Here is an 18,502-nt window from a genome sequence, read left to right as displayed (position 1 = left end):
AATATACTTGCATAATGCTTTGAATTTTTGCATGCAACGAAATACTTGTCCAGATAGTTCGAATGTATTGATATATACGTTAAACATCCTTAATACTCTCCCTTAACTCTCTCGTCAAAATCACCCGAAACGAAACAGAACGGAATTACTGCTTTTATAAGAAGTTGGTGTGGTAAAAGTAAAATGTGAAAAGATCGTTCAAATCGCTCTAAGCATTATGGGACTTAACATATGAGGTTATCAGCCCGCTAGACTTATAACTACTTAAACCTAACTAACCTAAGGACATCACACAGATCGAAGCCCTAGGCAGGATTCGAACCTGCGACCGTAGCAACAGCGCTGTTTCGGACTGGATAGCCTAGAACCACTCGGCCACAGCGGCCGGCAATGCGAATAGAATAAAAATATTTTTCGGATACATTCAATAGGAAACGAACAACAAACATGACGTTAAGGCATAGCAGTCTGTAGTCCATGTATCCGCCCAGCAGTGCACACCTGTGTTCATAATTTATCTGATGAAAATATCTCGACACCCCTATATAATGCGGAATTGACTACTTGATATCAGGAGGCTATACAAGGAGTGTGTAGTTAGTGGTGAAGCTGTTACAGCAGAATATCGGCAGACTGCAATCACCTCGAATGGGGACTATTCATTGGATATCGCTTGAATAACAGGGGCGTTCCAATATTTCTAAATCGACTTCTGGTGATGTGATTATGAAATGCAAACAATTAGGAACAACTACATCTAAAAGAGGACCAGAAAGGCATGTAGTAACGGACATGGGTGTCGAGCATTGCGAATGATGGTTTTACAAAATCACATGACATCAGTGGAAGGAATCACTCTTGATTTCTGGAGTGCCGCCAGCAGTCCAGCTAGCACGGTGACTGTACGTAAAGAGTTACGAAGAGTTGTGTACAATGGTCGAGCAGCTCCCCATAAGCCACACATTTCTGTAGTCAGTGCTGAGCGTCACTTGAGGTGATGTAAAGAGTGATGAAACTGTGCGATGGCTGGCTGTATTTTTTTAAATCGTATTACTAGGGCCCCCCGTCGGGCAGACCGCTCGCCGAGTGCCGGCCTTTCAATTTGACGCCATTTCGGCGACCTGCAGTAGATGAGGGTAATACGATGATGATGAGGACAGCACAGCACCCAGTCCCTGGGCGCAGAAAGTTTTCCGAGCTAGCCGGGATTCGAACCCAGGCCAAGAGGATTGACAATCCGTCACACTGAGCAATCAGCTACCGGGGCGGACATGACTGTAATGATTGGAAGTGATTAATTTCGCTGTACCCGGTGGAAATCCGATGGAAGGCAAATGCTTGATGAACGTAAACCCCCATCATGTGTGGCGCCAAGCTTGAAGTACGATGGTGCTTTTACGGCACGGTCCTGCTTTTCGTGATTATGTTGCTGTCCCTTTAATCCGCTCGAGAAAACGCTAAATTCAGAAGAATGGGAACACAATTTAAAGCATTGTATACTGCGTACAGTAAACTAACAGTTCAGATATGATGTCAACAGATCTTGTCATACTTCAGCATCTATGAGGCAATGGTCCGTGGACAGTAACGTTACTGAAATGGAGTCTCGACCTAAACCTAATGGAATACCTTTGGGATCAATTACAATATCGAATTCGCTCCAGACCAGAGTCCAACATCACTACATTCTCTGAGAAAGTACTTTCTTGAGAAAGAACTGCCTTCCGTTCCTCCACTGATATTCAGATACAACATTATGAAAGTGGTGTTCCTCTTTACCAGGCCGGGTCTCAGTCCCTTGGTGTGTGATGCAATACGCGGGTGGAGACGTGCTCTCCGCGTTTTTAATCGCCATCCTAGAATGCTAAATTGCTATTATGCGTGCAAAGTGCCGTCGCCCTCTTCGGGATAGCAAAAAAGCTAGCTGTATTTCATTCACAAGTTCTTTTAGAAGTTCCACCCCTTCCTCTATCGTATGGGTCAACCTCCCACTGCCCTTTGGGACCAAGACCTATTCCCCAATTTCGAGCCTGACGGTAGCAGATGACTTCACTGTCGACCCTATTGCTAACTCCATTTTGTGGAAATGTCAAGCTGCCTGGGTGGTATGGTGGCTCGAGTCTCGTAGTTTACTAACAACTGCACAGTGTGGATTTCGAGCGCGCCATTCTACAGTTGACCATTTCCTTACTTTCTCCATCCATTTCATGAATAGTTTTCAGCGGATATCCCAGACTGTAGCCGTGTTTTCCGATTTGAAGATAGCCTACGATACCTGCTGGAGAACTGGTACCCTCCGTATTCTTTACACATGAGGCTTGCGTGACCACCTGCCCTGTTTCCTTTAGGAATGTTTAAAAGACCGAGATTTCAAGGTTTTTGTGGATTCTGCCTTGTCAGACACCTTTATCCAGGAAACTGGTGTGCCCTAAGCGCTGTTCTCTTTGCTGTGGTCATTAACACTATAATGGCCTGCCTCCCGCCGGGCATCTCTGGCTTCCTTTTTGTTGACGATGTTGCCATTATCGCAGTTCTCCACGGACCTGCCTCAGTGAACGGTGTCTTCAGCGATGTCTTCATCGTCTTTACACATGGAGCATCGACAATGTCTTTCGTTTTTCCACTGATTAAGCCATCTTTATGAATTTCTGGCTGCCTATTGGTTTATCCCACCATCTTTATTCTTGGGCCTGTTGCATTCTTTGAAACTACGAAATTCCTGGGACCCATGCTCGGTAGGAAACTCTCGTGGTCGTCCCACGTGTCTTACCTGGCAGCCCACTGTACACAGTTCCTCAATGTGCTGTGTTCTCAATGATAATTCCTGGAGTGCAGATCGAACACCCTCCTCCATTTGCACCGGTCCCATGTCAAATTAGAGTATGGGTGCTTTGTTTATGTATCTGCACATCCATCGCTCTTAGGCCTTCTCAACACTCTCCACTATCGTGGCATTCATTGGCCACTGGCGCCTTTTACACCAGCCCAGTTGAGAGTCTGAACTACCACTGTCCTACCGCCGTGATGTTCTCCTCAGCATGTATGCATGCTACGCGTGGCTACCCATCCTAAGCCTCCTTCTTCAATGATTCCTTTGATCGCCAGTATGGCAAGTGTCCCTCTTCTCTGTTATCTTCTGGAGTTCGCTTTCGGCACTTGCTCCGGCGGCTTAACTTCACACTTGCTGAAACTTTCCTGGTGGGTGAACCCTTTACCAACTTGGCTTCGTTAAGCGTCCTGCGTTAGCCCCGGCTTTCATTCGCTTCCTAAGGACACGACTCCAGCCTCGCTATATCGCCTTGAGTTTCATGACCTCATAGAACTTCTCGATAGCACCTTTGTGTACACTGATGACCCTCGAACTGACCGTGGTGTTGGGTGTACCTTCATCATAGGCGCCCACGTCTTCCGATAACGGCTTCCGGCACACTGCTCAGTACATACAGCCGAGGTGTTCGCCCTGTATGAGGCTACAGAGTACAGCCGGCGACACAGACTTTTCAAGTGTGTACTCCGCTCAGACTATCTAGCGCCCTTCAAAGTCTATGTGCGCTGTACACTGCCCATCCCTTAATGCAACTGGTCCAGGAAAACTGTCACTTTCTCGCTCTTTATGGAGCCACTGTGCTGTTTATGTGAGTTCCTGGTCATGTCGGACTGCCAGGAGACGAGGCTGCCGACGCTGCTGCAAAGGCTACCACTAGTTCCTATATTCTCTCCAATGACCTCTGTGTTGCCCTCTGTCAAGAAGTGGTGTGCCTTTGGCATCTTCATTGGTCCTCCCTTCATGTGAGTAAACTCTGAATTATTAAGCCTCTCCCAGCAGGTGGGAGGGCCGAGAGGAGGTCATTTTAACTAGGATGCGCATTGGGCACTGCCTTTTTAGCCATCGACGTTTGATAAGTGGCGCTCGCCCACCACTTTGTACACATTGCGCCCAAGTGTTAACTGTCCGTCAGTTACTGATGAAATGATCATTTTTCAAACGTTTACCTTCCCTCTTGCTTTTGCCGTCTGAGTTATCGGACGTTTTAGGAAATGAGGCGCGGACTGTCGACAGCGTTTTACTTTTTATCTTTCAAAGCAGTATTTCGAAGGCCATTTAATTTTTCCTTTCGGATCTCCGTTTCTGTATCGTGTCTTATGTAGCCGTGTCTCCACGGCCTTGTTCTTAGCTATCTTCTCTTATGTCCGTTGGAATTGACGTACAGTCATTTTATAAACTCTTCCCTGTCTTCCGTGTTCTATAGCTTCGAGTTGAGCGCGTATGACCCCAAGTCAAGATACCATTTCCTCAACACATAATAATCGTACTGGAATGAATGAGCTACCGTTAGAAACGTTCTTTAACCAGTTCCTGACACTGCATATAGATTTTTCGCTAAAACTTTCTATTCCAGCAAATTTTTAATATAAAACACATATAACTATCTTAGGTAAAATTCCCTGCTTCCTACCAATATCTTAACATATTTATCACGAATAACAGACTCCATTTTGTCATTATCGTATTACAAATATCATTTTATTTGTTTTAAAACGCTTATTAACTGCATCTTTCCCGTTCTACAAGGGGAGTTTTCTAAACGAATGTGCTGTCCGAAACGACAAATATATTTTACATTGTTGGCTTGAATTGCGATTTATCTATTGCTACAACAGTCTAACGTGCTTTCTGTAATTGTAAATGTTTTTCGACTTATAGTTTACGTGTTACAGGATATGTGGCGCTACTGACATTCCCATATCTCTACCCGTCGTGCAAGCAGGAACAAACAACCCGAATGCAAAACATAAGTTTAGACAGATTTTTTGACACAAATATGAATTCTTAATTGCTGCTTCTGTAGTGCATTTATTTATAGCTACTACAGCATAAAGCACGAAATGCAATTAAAATCTCAAGTATGAATTGAAATTAAAATCTCAAAATACAGATAGAGGATATTGTTGCTTTAGTGATATACCAGGTAAGAAGCGAAAACCATATCCTAACCTATACATTTTAGAGGGAGAATACTGCAAAGACATGACTGTATTTACGAAAACCTCTTCTTTACTCACGTATAACTGTATGTAGTCTTTCAAGAACAACTAAATGAACTAACATTTTTGTATCCCTTAAAGAAAATGAAAAACAAAAGATACACGAAGACTACATTCTTACGTCAAATATCATTTACACCGCGGTATTGAAATGCTCTGGTAAGCATTATACTCAAAAATATGTACATGGAAATGTGTATGTACAATGATGTATCATGAATTCATTATTATTATTTCACGACGTTCGGTTCATTTTTAAAGGTGTTTTGTCCTCATCTCCAAACCACCCTCGTCCCAACGAAAACACTTATTCCAAATAAAATCATTACTTGAGTATGAAAGCCGCGTATGGGTCCCCTGGACAATCAAAATTCTGTCATAATGTACTAATTAAGAGGTGTTATCTATTTAACAAAATTAGTGGAGTATTAATGTTAGAAAATGTGTGCATACCTTGAGGGGTCGATACTCACGACGCGCAAATTACTCGGAACATAGTATTTGAGAATGAGAACTCTTTTCGACTTGCAAGAAATGTTCAGATATCTTGAACCCATTTAGAAACTTTTCCTCTCTAGCAACCTCCACACAGCTGCGGGCATGACGTTTTGATTTACTGCTTCTTTATTAATGGCTCTATTCACAACGCATTTGCAGGCAGTATCCACATTTACCTCTTGATGTACTTGGTGGATTGTAGTATTTCTCGACATATCGTTCACGAGATTTTACGTCATAATCATTGAGATACGTGAAAGGCATGCGAGTAAATGAGTGTCGTTATTTGGTTGTGGAGGTGCGGTTCCCCATTCTTTCCTCGTATCTTTACGTATTGTCGGTTCTATGGAAGCGGATAACATACTATACGCAACAGCACGGTCATCTGCTGATTTGAATACCGCTCCTAGATAGTCCTTGTACAAATTTCCGCATTGACTGACAAGAATAATCAGATGATCCCACATTTACAGCATTATGATCGACCTGTAGAGGATAAATCTCGTTCTTCCACTTTTTTGTTCCACTGTTGAAACGGCAGTACAGACGCCAGATGGCGGACATGTAGCCAGAACATGTGTACGTTCGCCAAATAATGATGCTCCAGTTGTACACTGTATCAGAATGTGCAACTTTACGTGGAGATGACTGCCAGATTGATACTTGAAATATCGGTGGAAGAAGTGTACATCGTCCAGTAGCAATACCGAAATCTCATAAATTACACTTGCACTTATTTTTGTACGAAGTGTGTATAAGGACGATATCTTCATCATTCTGCCAATGAGATAGGAGCTCTTATCACTGTATAAGGACGATATCCTCATCATTCTGCCCCATGAGATAGGAGCTGTTATCACTGTACAAGGTGATGAACACTCGGGTCCAGAAATCCCGGGTAGTCGATAAGTAACTTTTCGAGCCAAACAATTCAGCGCATGTGATTGTATGTTGTAAGGCAAAACTCGACGAAATTGCCTGAGATACTGCCAGGAGGCATGCTGTTGCTTCAGACACCATAGTCGCGGTTCAGCGTCTCTAGGAGATATTTATAATCATCGCTTCGAACTGAACTAGTTGCACTGTGTCTATCGGCATCACAGATCGTAATTAGCCGATTTAACTGAAAAACGTACGTAAAAATGATGGAAAGTGCCTAGACAATTTTTCTTAAGATCAGAATATAAAAGCATTCGCCCATACAGCACCATCCGTAGAGGTTGTATGCAAAATGGGCTGTTGTTCGATAATGGAAAAAGGTTATACTCACATGCGAATCGAAGCTGCGGAAAACTATTTATCCCAATTGACAGAATTAATATAGAAACTGTTTAAGCTTCAACAGACTGTGCAACAACACTGAGCAATACGAATTTCCTTTTTGTGATTCCGCGTCCCGTTTACATGCTAAATCTACAATGTAGAGTGGCAGCAGTAGACACAATGCGTCACCGAAGCGGTAATAAAACCTCAAATGGTAATGCATTACTAAGCAACAGTTGTGTAAACTGTACCACTTTATAATTTTATTATTACAGCTTAAATAGTGAGTGACAAAATTATGTAAACAATGATATCTACAACTACTGTATGTTGTGCTTAATATCTTATCTAAAGATCGGAAATTCTCTTAAAAGTAAACACACTACACTTAATTTTCTAAACATCTGCAAGTTGTACGAATTAGGGACTTTTTTCTAATTTGTACCAGTGAGAATAAAAATTGTATCACCTTTATAAACTATGTCCTTGAACGTGAAGCATGTACTTGTATAAGTTTGAGATCTTCAGTATTTTAATTCTTACGTTACTGTTTGCAGGCATCGCAATATATTATTTTCCGTCCTTTCCCCATCCCTGCAAACTCTGCATGAGTCCACATTTTGCATTTCATGCATATCATTTCTGCCATTTGATCTACCTCGGACAACTCGCTGCACCATTCCTCTGTTTTACAGATGATATCCTGCCGTGGCTCCCCCACAGTGTGTACAGACTCCAAAATACTTCCTTTTGGCAGGAGAAGCCGTTGTTCAGGTTTCTTCTCCTTCTCTATGGTCAGCTAGAGGTTTTACTTGAAGCTTTCGTCACTACCCTGGCATTCGGCGACATTTTTGGTTGTTCACTTTCAAAACGTTTTCTATATGCCGTGGCTTTTTCGGAACTGAAGCCCATTTCCTTCCGCAATGACGCACGCAAGTTTTTTTTTCGTCCGACAGGATTAAAACGAGCGTTCTAGAACAAAAAAAAAACATGTTATAAAATTATCCGCGTCTTTTCTAGACATTAGCTTGTACTATGATGCTAAATGGATTTCTGAAGCTTAATATACGACCCATATTCTTAGTCTGCACCCGTACGAAGTCGGTAACTTACAGTGGTGCATTATAGGCAACGTAGCCATTTTTCCTCTCTGAATTTCGTACAAACGAATCACTAAGAATGCAGATTACTGACTGCCGGAAAACTTTGATCATTTTGAGGATATTCACCCACATATCACTATGTTGCCACTTATATTATAGTAATAGTTCTCTTTTCCAGGTGCACAAAAAGTTGGATGCAAGCTACAACAAAATCAACGCTGTTTTCACAGGATCTGTTCCTCAACACATTTAGCTGATACCTGACAATATGCGTCCAAGAAGCACGTAGTTTACGCTGAACTAACTAAAAGTCGGCTAGTATAAGAGGTATGAATGCAATCGTAGAAATTATGAACTGGTGCAATACAGGTAACAGTAGATTTATAATTAGTATGTATGTACCAAAATGATAACGTCATCTAAGACTTATACTTCTAGCGTGCATATTTCTTTCCTCTTACTTTCCCATCAAATCTATTTGATACATATTGCAAACACAAAACCCGTACTTCAGACATAGTCGGACCAGTTTTTAATCAGCTTTCTCAACATATGAACATTCTCTGAATATTCCTTAGAGCTCTTTGCATTTTATCCTCCTCCCCTTCCACTGATTTCATGTATTAATTCTACTTTACTTTGCTTTATAAATTTAACTACAGATTTTTGAGTCATGTTACCTGTTACAGAAGTCTCCTATTAATTTGTTAGGGGATTACGTCGGGATCCTCACTTATTAATTGGTAGACACATGCATTAAACAACAGCTGCCATTCAACACGCTAAGTGGAGAATATTTCTGGCTGTTCCATACTTCGTTATAACTGTGAAGCGTCGATAATTTTCTGCTTACGGTAACATAGCCTGATACTTCTTCGTGTAATAAACCGTTTTTATGCACTCTCAGTACATAGTGGGCTCTATTACTCTTCCTTGGTATTTATGCGATGTTACACGCGTTTCTTTCCTGTATTCATTGTCGTGTGTGACGTAATTTGATATAGTTGGAGACGTTTCTCTACAAAGTACTACAATTCATACACGAAAATCAGTCTGAGATTGATGTTCGTATAGGATTTCAATGCAACTAGTCAAAAATAACAAGCAAAGCATTATACACGCATACTTCCATTTCCACAGATCATAGGAACTGCATCCCTAATCCGGCAAAGCGTAAATGTTGTCGATACTTTAAAGATTATGTAACTAGATAGTTAAACAAATTTCTGCCACTAACAGCACTCAAACATAACTTGTTGTAATGGAAACCACATGCATTTTTTAAAAAAATGTTGGTCAATGTCGGACCTGTCTATAAACACTTACATTTCAGATCATCTAGTTCAGAACTTTAAGTAATAATTTAAAAATTCAGCGAAATAATGTTGCCTGATTCCTGTTTTTTTATTTTATTTTTTTTATTGTTATTGTGATCTGTCGCCGCTATTGTAGAACACGTGCATGACTACATCATTAAATCATTACATAGTAGTCTACACCAGCACCATCGCTTGCTCGTTAATGGCCATCCCAGGAAAGTCGACAACAATACAGTATCGCCTGAACCGGTATGTGCCGTTGCCTAGCAATAGTTCGATTGCTGTAGATACAGTCTCCTGTAAGGGCGAATTGGTGTATCCGTACAGGAGAGAACAACTTTTGTTATTGAATTTTTGAGTTACATTCGTTGAATATACAGTTTCCATTACAGTAGGCGATCCGCTGGAAGACGTTTTGAAAACTCGGAGAACTCCGTACGAAAGGAAATCTCGCACTAGGAGGCGACGAACAAAAATCACCGGAAAGGTATGAGACAGCGAATTAACTAATGCAAATTTATTTACTTTGTACCATTGCCTTTTAAATACAACTAACGTACTGTATAAATACGAATAAATTCACAACTCACGAGTAAGTCGTCACATACGCCAACGGAATTTCCTATCTAAGTGAAGGAAGAATGTCTCTTAGGACATTAATCTTCTAGAAAACATTTTATGCTTACTTTAATGAGCAGAGTGTATATATATAAGGTGCGTGTGCTTCGCCTGAAAACAGGATGCATTGTCGTCGTAAGAAGATTCAATAAAACTAAAATATTTCCCTTGTCATACGAAGCAACAACTTTTATAGATGACCTGAAAAGTTAAAGGAAAGAGTGGTAAAATAAAAACGTAAATGGTGGCTGAAAGAACTTCAAGTTATTGTGTTGGTGCGTAGCTTTGAAGCGTTTTTCCACACGTTTAATAAACGCAAAAGAGACTTTAATCATCAGTAATGTTTTCTCTTTGAGTATTTACAACAGTCTGTCAACGCTGAGACTGCAGAAATCACGTGGTGTTGAGGCGAAAAATTCGTTGCGTCATTTTCGAAGCGCATTTTCATCCGGAAAGGAAGTACCTTTTAGGTTCTTCGAGAGCGAGTGGTAAAGCAGAAAATTTGAGGACTCAAAATTAGGTGAATAAGGTGGGTGCGGAGTGACTTCCCAACCGAACAACTGTAAAGTGTTTTCTGTCAGTCTAGAAGAATGTAGGCGGATTTTTATAGTGGAGCCAGCCGGGATGGCCGATCGGTTCTAGGCGCTACTATCTGGAACTGCGCGCCCGCTACGGTCGCAGGTTCGAATCCTGCTTCGGGCATGGATGTGTGTGATATCCTTAGGTTGGTTAGGTTTAAGTAGTTTTAAGTTCTAGGAGACTGATGACCTCACAAGTTAAGTCCCATAGCGCTCAGATCCATTTGGATCATTTTATCGTGGAGCAGAATCGCTTCACACAGTCTTCCTGATCGTTATTCTTGGACTGCTTCTGCAGGACGCCTCAGTTGTTGACAGTAAATGTCAACAGTGATGGTTACATCCCTGGAAAACAAATCCCAGTGCACCACACCGTCACCATTCCACCAAATTCATAACATAATCTTTGGTGGATTGGCGCAGGTCTTTCTACTGGGAGTTGCTGATTTATTTGGGCTGAACCATTCCTTTATGTTTCTTATATGAACATAAAAACATGACCTCTCGTCAGCAGTAATGATACCGCACAGGAATGGTCAGTGCTGTTCACTAGCCTATTGATGACGAGCAGGCAGACATGCACATATTGCCAACCGCAGATTTTTGTGATTTTGGCTTGGAGCCTGTGGTACGCATACACCCGAATTTTGAGCCTTCCCCATCGCATGTAAATGTCGCACGATGCTAGTTCTCGAGTTCACTGTCATCGACCATTGTGGATAAACGCATTCAAATGATCTTTATGAAAACCCGATGGTGTTCCTGAACTTAAAGAGTTTCTAATGCCAAAACGATTCTCCCTAAAACGAATATTTTCTTCCCGTACTCAGTCCAGCAGCATTATCCCCATAAAAAGGGCAAAAGTTTCTTGCTGCCTCTGCTGCTCTAACCCCTCTGCTGAACTAAATAGCATAATAAGTCGGAAATGTTCCGATTTCTCCATTTTTTAGGATCCACATCTCCACTTACTACCTCCAAATAACAACATGTGACCTCAAATAGCAACAATGAAATACAAATAAAAAATGGCCATCGATAAATAAACCCACAGCAACCGCAAAACCAACATCCAAAAGGAAAACACTACCAAAATGATATCCTGGATGCAGTTGGATTGCGGAAAGGTTAAGGTATAGCAGGTTTGTGAGATAACATTAACTACCAATATGTTTAAACAATAAACAGATAATAAGTATATCCTACTCTCTAACAAGATATTGATGGGGTAAATGATATTAACTATTCTGACGTAAAAGATGCGACAGTATGGACTGCCGACTAATTTATGCTACAGAGTATTGAAATATCTGGCCAAGAGGGTAGTACTTATCAAACCCGTTTGGATAGCCGAGTGCGTTAACGTACGGCTTACGGAATGCGGGGAGGAACTCCGCCTCCGATCAAATCCGCCCGGCGGGTTAACGATGAGGGTGTTGGATGTGGTTTCTAGGTGGTTTCCTACATCCGACTAGAAAAATACAGTGCTGGTTCCCACTTTCGGTCTCAGATACACTATATGCATACTTTCAGAAAACGATGTCACACTTGGACGTGTGCATTATTCTAGGCTCAGACACATGGGGCGAAGTAATTTCATTCCAGGGAGGACGGGTAGGGGGCTCGTGAGGAAGGGCATCCGGCCACCTCTTGACGTTAACATAGCTTCAACCTACACAGGAATGCCGACCCCGTAATCGAAGGGTACAAGGCAAGAGTAGTGATGATGATGATGATGATGATGATTAGTGCTTACGAGATATAATGATAAAGTCTTTCCAGAATTAACTACCAACGAAACTATACTTCAGGGGCCTATAATGTCTCTATTATATTCACATTATGTTTCCGTGGCTCAGTAGATAGTTTCTTTCATCGTATATGCATTATATTACTCCTGTGACGTTTACTATGCAAAGATGGACGAGATAATGAATAAGTTTTGATAATGCTTAGGTCATAACGGTCCCTCATCTTCCTCAAATATGTCAGTGATGTCAGTCTATTCAGGCTCAGCCAACTTAGATTAGAATATATAAAATCACGCACGCTTCTTTTCTTGTTAATCAGTGTCTTAAGTACTATGAAAATGAAATGGGGGACATTATGTGTATTAACTTTTAGCAGCTGTTTATATATTTCTGCAAGTGTCGATCTTAAATGGTGAGGTGAGTGCGAAAGACTTAAAATACGATATTGATCGTTGGTGACATCTTATTTGGAATGCTGAGGTATTTGTTACTGACTAGCTTTATCAAGCTTATTCTCCGAAATTAAATGCAGTATAAAGCCTTGTGTGTGTGTGTGTGTGTGTGTGTGTGTGTGTGTGTGTGTGTGTGTGTGTGTGTGCGTGCGTGCCTGTGTACGTTTGTGTGTGCGCGGGAACAATGTAACCGAGTCAAGATAGGATGTTCCGCGCAGATGCGCTACCGCCATTAACTCAAGAACTTATCAGAATTAAATGGGTTATTGACATGTACATAACGCACAGAATTTCAACTGTTATCTGACAGCATTTCTGAACAATCTCCTTCAACTGGAATATGTGATGATCTCACTACGGCATAGAAGTATAGACAATGCTGTAAGCGTTTAACATAGGAGAGAAATCATATACATCTACACGGACGGCTCGTAATACAACGAATGAAGCTTCGATAACGACAGGATGATCAGCCGAAACCTCTACAAATGAAAAACGCGAAGACCGAAACACGATCGTTGTAGTATCGTATTCCCGTCCTGCCTTGATTTACTATACGGAAAAACAAAATCATCTTTTTATGTTCAAGATTTTAAGCATGACGTGAAGAATAGTATAGAAAGGAGTGAAGTTGATGAGATGTTGATAAAACTGCCCAGTAACAAACCAGGTAACGAACTGGCAGATTAGGTTGCCAAATAAGCAGCTCTCTGTGGATTGCAATAGAGCAGCAAAGCAAAGACAGCTTCTCGATTGAAATAATTTCTTTCATTGATGTTTTGTGTATTATGATAATACGTTTCAGCTCTAGTCCAAACGTAGAGCATTTCTGGTCCGTTGAATGTCAGTGTGCCTAACACAAACGCGCTCTCTAGTGTGATAACCGCTTAGTAATTTTCACAGAAATGATTTACTCACGAGACATGTAGTCCATGCCTCGCATCCCAGGCTGTAAATAGTCTTGCACCACGCTATCTGTTTTTTTTTTCTGGAAAGGAAATTAACCTTTAGCAGATTTGTATTGAACATAATAACACCGTTTGGGATTACGTCTGTGTGATTATTCAGTATTTTTAAAGTACTCGAAATAATAGACTGCAGATAAAAAATGGTGTGATATTGACTCCTGACGTCAAACACAATTTGGCAAGACTAGAACCTCCTACCGCCATAAATAGTTGGTCTTATTAGATAGTTAGCTCAGAGGCAGCAACTGTAAGATCATCACACTATGAAACAGGTTAATGCAAACTAGGGCCAAAATTGAGGGCCAGACAAATTATCAACAATGATACTTATTTATTAATAAAAATTATGTAGCTTAGCAGGAAAAGACGATGTGTGGAAAAGCTGTTCAACGTTCAGTTGCACTGATCCTTTTGTGAACACTGGTTAAGTCCTGTGTGTGCGGGCGGAAACAACGTAACCGATCCCAGCTAGCAAGTTACTCGCAGATGCACTACCGCCATTAATTCAAGAACTTATCAGACGTTAATAGGTTATTGACATGTCCATAACGCACACAGTTTATACTGTTATCTGACAGCACTTCTGAACAACTGCATTCTTCTGGCTGGTGAATGTAGTTATGTCCTGATGCTGTCTTGAGGCACAATGTTGATACTGTCGACTAGCAAACTGACACAGTCTGTGTGAAGCCGTGCCTCATCTTCTCCCCACCTTTCATCTGGAAAGTATCTGGTGGTTACAACTGAAGTGCAGCTACTAGCAGGGGTCCAGTGCTTACTGTGATTATCGTATAGCAGCGAATCTCCATTGATATTCTAACACGTTAATGCAAAACCGATTTACTATGGACGGCCGGCCAGAGTGGGGGTGCGGTTCTAGGCGCTACAGGCTGGAACCGAGCGACCGCTACGGTCGCAGGTTCGAATCCTATCTGGGGCGTGGATGTGTGTGATGTCCTTAGGTTAGTTAGGTTTAAGTAGTTCTAAGTTCTAGGCGCCTGATGACCTCAGAAGTTAAGTCGCAAAGTGCTCAAAGCCAGAAAGGAATAATGTTGATTTTGGTACACTACTGGCCATTAGAATTGCTACACCAGAAGAAATGCAGATGGCCAGTAGTGTAATAAAGAGAACGAAGTTGTAGGGGCTGTTTACAGTTTTCTTAAACTCAGTACTTAGATGCATGTAATTTAAGCATTAGTTATCACTTGAAAAATTAAAGTTACCAACTTTTTAATTTGTTTCCGGGTACATGTCTGCAGTAGTGTTACATTATGAAATCTGAGTAGCATAAAACGTCGGTAAAAGAGGAAAAAACACGTAATTTATGGTGTATAGAGTGGTTGGTTGGTTCGTTTGGAGGTGGGGACAAAACAACGAGGTAATTGGTTCCATTGGATTGGGGAATGATGGGAAAGGAAGGCGGCCGTGCCGTTTCAAAGGAACACTCCCGGAAATTTCATGAACCGACACAGAGAATTCACGGAAAACCTAAAATCACCGAAAACCTGAATCAGGCTGGCCGAACGCGAATCCAGTGTGACAACCGCTACGCCACCTCGCTCGATTGTAGTGTCGTAATTTGTTTTGTTCATTTGTAGAGAATAACGCTCCAACAATTCGTGTAGCGCTGACGGACAGATACTGCTACAAAGCACCATTATATGACACAGTCGTTAGGTGAAGTAGATGCTTTTCGTCGTGATACTAAATAAATCGGAGTGACGATGAACGAAATGCAAAACATTTCTCTGTGACGAAAAGGGAACCCCCAGAAAGAGGTGGAGGCTCGGGTACACGAAGCTGTGCGTAGCGTAAAAATCGTTAAAATTACTTAAGATTCAGTTTCAGTATGACGTACGACATTTTCAGCATGACAAGGACTGCCTCAAGCAGGATGAGGCGACTGCCCACGCCCGTTCCGCCGAAACGGGCAGTAATGGGAATCTTGCAGCTGCGACAGACCATTCCACACAGCGTTTCCAGCAATATAACCACCACGAGCGATTGTTGCATGTATAATTAGGACTCTGAGGCAATGGTGCAGAGAAAGCAATTTAAATATGTGGATTTACCACCTCTGCAAAAATTATTGACTGCACCGTCATCGGGCACGGAGATACTGAGCGTTTTTCGAGCTTAGCATTTGTTGGCCCTAAGAGGTTATGCTCGTGGAGTGCAAACCGTCGCTGGAGTATGCTATAGAAATCTGATTACAAGACTACTGAAAGCTAACGAAACGAAGCGTGGCGATAGGCTATCCAACGGGGTCAACGGCAAATCTTCCAATTCACTACCAACAGGACATAGTCACACATGCTATTTCAGTTCATTTACAATATGTTTAATCATTGGTTACATATAATTTTAAAACAGCTCGTATATTTTACAGTTTTCAACGTGCATTAATGTAAATTTATCCATTCTACAAGCAACTACCGTTTTCAGAACATAAAAGTAAATGTAGTAATAGTGAGGTAAAAAGCAAGTTAATGAAACAAACTGCAAATTACTGTTGCCGAGAAAACCACCTGACTGAGAGGCCCAGGACGCGTTTCACTGCTTGTGAATCAAAGTCGCTTCCAAACGTGACAGGAACTGCTGCAGGCAGTACATGAAGGTCAGCCCCAACCCGATGCTAAAAAACATTGCGACATGAACTGCATGCAGTGAACATTTGGAGTCGGTCACCTCGTAAGAGGTCATAGCTCACACAGGCGCATAATGACGATGACAACAACAACGTTCACTAGGATGGGAGAATATGCCACTAGTTTTATGAACACTCCCCTGCATTATTACGTCTCGATTGGCCTGCAGAATCACCTGACTTGAGCCACATTGAAAAATTGTGGGATATATTGGAACAGCGGTTAAAACACCGACATCAGCATACCCACAATTAGGTGGAATTTCGCGTTCATATGCTCAGCGAGTGGCTTAATTTGGATACGACGTACATGTACAGCCCATTGGACTCACTTGCTAACTGAATCCAGACGGTGTCAGGTCCTGGGACTGAATTACACGTTATTAGACTAGCCTTGTTATAATTTCTTTAGAAGTGACTAATTTTTCACCGATGAGCTTAGGATGGGTTAGATAAAACGGCTGCCAACCACAGCTAATGATCAGAAGGCAAAGCCTCAGAACTGCATTGAGTTTTTTTTTTCGACATGATATTACAAATCTTATATATAACTTGTGTGTCAAGGGTTAGTTTCCTAAATTAATTGCAGCTCTTATTCAACAACAGCCTGCCACTGTTTACAAACTACTACGAAATATACTTCAAGGACAATTATTATAGCAATATAGTAATTATTACTGTCAGTACATTATGGGGCTTATCACAAAAGCAGATCTGGGAGAGGGTCATCGAGTTATGAGTTTCTGTCCAGAATTTTCTTAGTTTGTAAGATTATATGTAGCTTGTTTGTATCTATTTGTATCTCTAATAATATTCTATCAGCTCATCAAAGGATGAGTTTACTGATTATTACATTATTACAGTGTAAGTATGTTGTAGTGATTTTTAGTTTACTGTAAGCGCAGCGTCATGTATCACAAATGTGGATGTTGCCGTAGGTTTATTCTTGTGGGAGAAACATGTCAGGACTGAGGCTTGTGTTTCGTTGGGATGAATGCAGGTAAGAAGCTAAAAAATTACTTGGTCTCTACCATGACGTTGTAGATTAGGCAGTCGAGACAAGAAAATCGTGGAAGAGGGGAAGAAAATTTATGTCCTCCAGACAGAATTACAAATGGTGTATTTTGAATTAGATAGGTTGAAGGGGAGGGGGGGGGGGGCAATGGAAGTAAGCGACAAGTTAGAGGCAAAAGGAGAAAACCTCATTATTTCAGATTCCGGTTAGCAATCAGTTTGACTTGTTATCTGCAAAAGGGAAGAGCTTCAAACAGTTTTTGAGGTTATATAGTGCGGCAGACTCGCAGGAATGACTTTTGTGCTAAGTCGGTAAAACGTCACGTGGAAAGAAGAGTCTGCTGCTAGGAAGCAGTGACTGGAGAAATGTTGGCCAATTGTTACAGAAAAAGCTAGGCGTAGAATACGAGGTCACAGGCATCGTGAAACCTAGAGCCAAGCTTAGCCAGCTGACAGAATACAGAGGCCTTGTGCGGAGATTTCGATGGGGTGAATGAGGTGCACATTGGTGGAGGAGCGGGAAACAGTTTGGACAAAAATTTAGAATGTAGCATTAAAGGTGACCCGCAGAAAATAGCAGCAGCAACAGCACACAATTGTGTGGGGTTTCTGCAAGATTTGCAGCGACGTGACAAGCCCTGGGGTAACAGGGCTTTTGGCCGTGTGAACAAAGAGCTGAGAGAGTTGCTTTTTGGATAAAATAAAGACTCCTATCTGTGCCATGCCTGTCGCTGCTATTGTGAGAAGGGGATACACTAATTATGGTCTATTTATTTATGGTCTAATTATGGGGGAGGGAAGCCAAGATTTTATGAGCATCTTGCAGAAAGTGTAAGGGCTGCCACAAGCACACATGACAAATTAACTGTGATTATTGGAATTCAAGGGGCACATTTCTTAGGTTTGAATCAGATTACAGACAGAGATTGTTGAAAGGAATTAGAGCAGTACAATACCGTATTATGTGTAACAGTACCCAGAATAATAAAATTGTTTCATGAGAACGTTAGAGGGTTGAAAAACAAGATAGATGAGCATATTGTATGCCCAGAAGGTGTGGAAAATTCTGAAAGGATAGATGCTTCGTGCCTCTCTAAACGTCACGTAACCACAGGTTTGGAGAACTTAAATATCAGGGATTAGACTTGCATAATTTTCAAGTAAAGGTAACATGGGAAAAGCAGAAGTTGTAGTAAGTGTAAAAGTGGGCCACAAAGTCAGAAATGTTGAACCAATTAGTTTTTGTGA

The sequence above is a fragment of the Schistocerca gregaria genome, chromosome 7, assembly GCF_023897955.1.
Source record: "Schistocerca gregaria isolate iqSchGreg1 chromosome 7, iqSchGreg1.2, whole genome shotgun sequence".
Taxonomy (NCBI): domain Eukaryota; kingdom Metazoa; phylum Arthropoda; class Insecta; order Orthoptera; family Acrididae; genus Schistocerca; species Schistocerca gregaria.
This window is presented reverse-complemented; position numbering follows the sequence as displayed.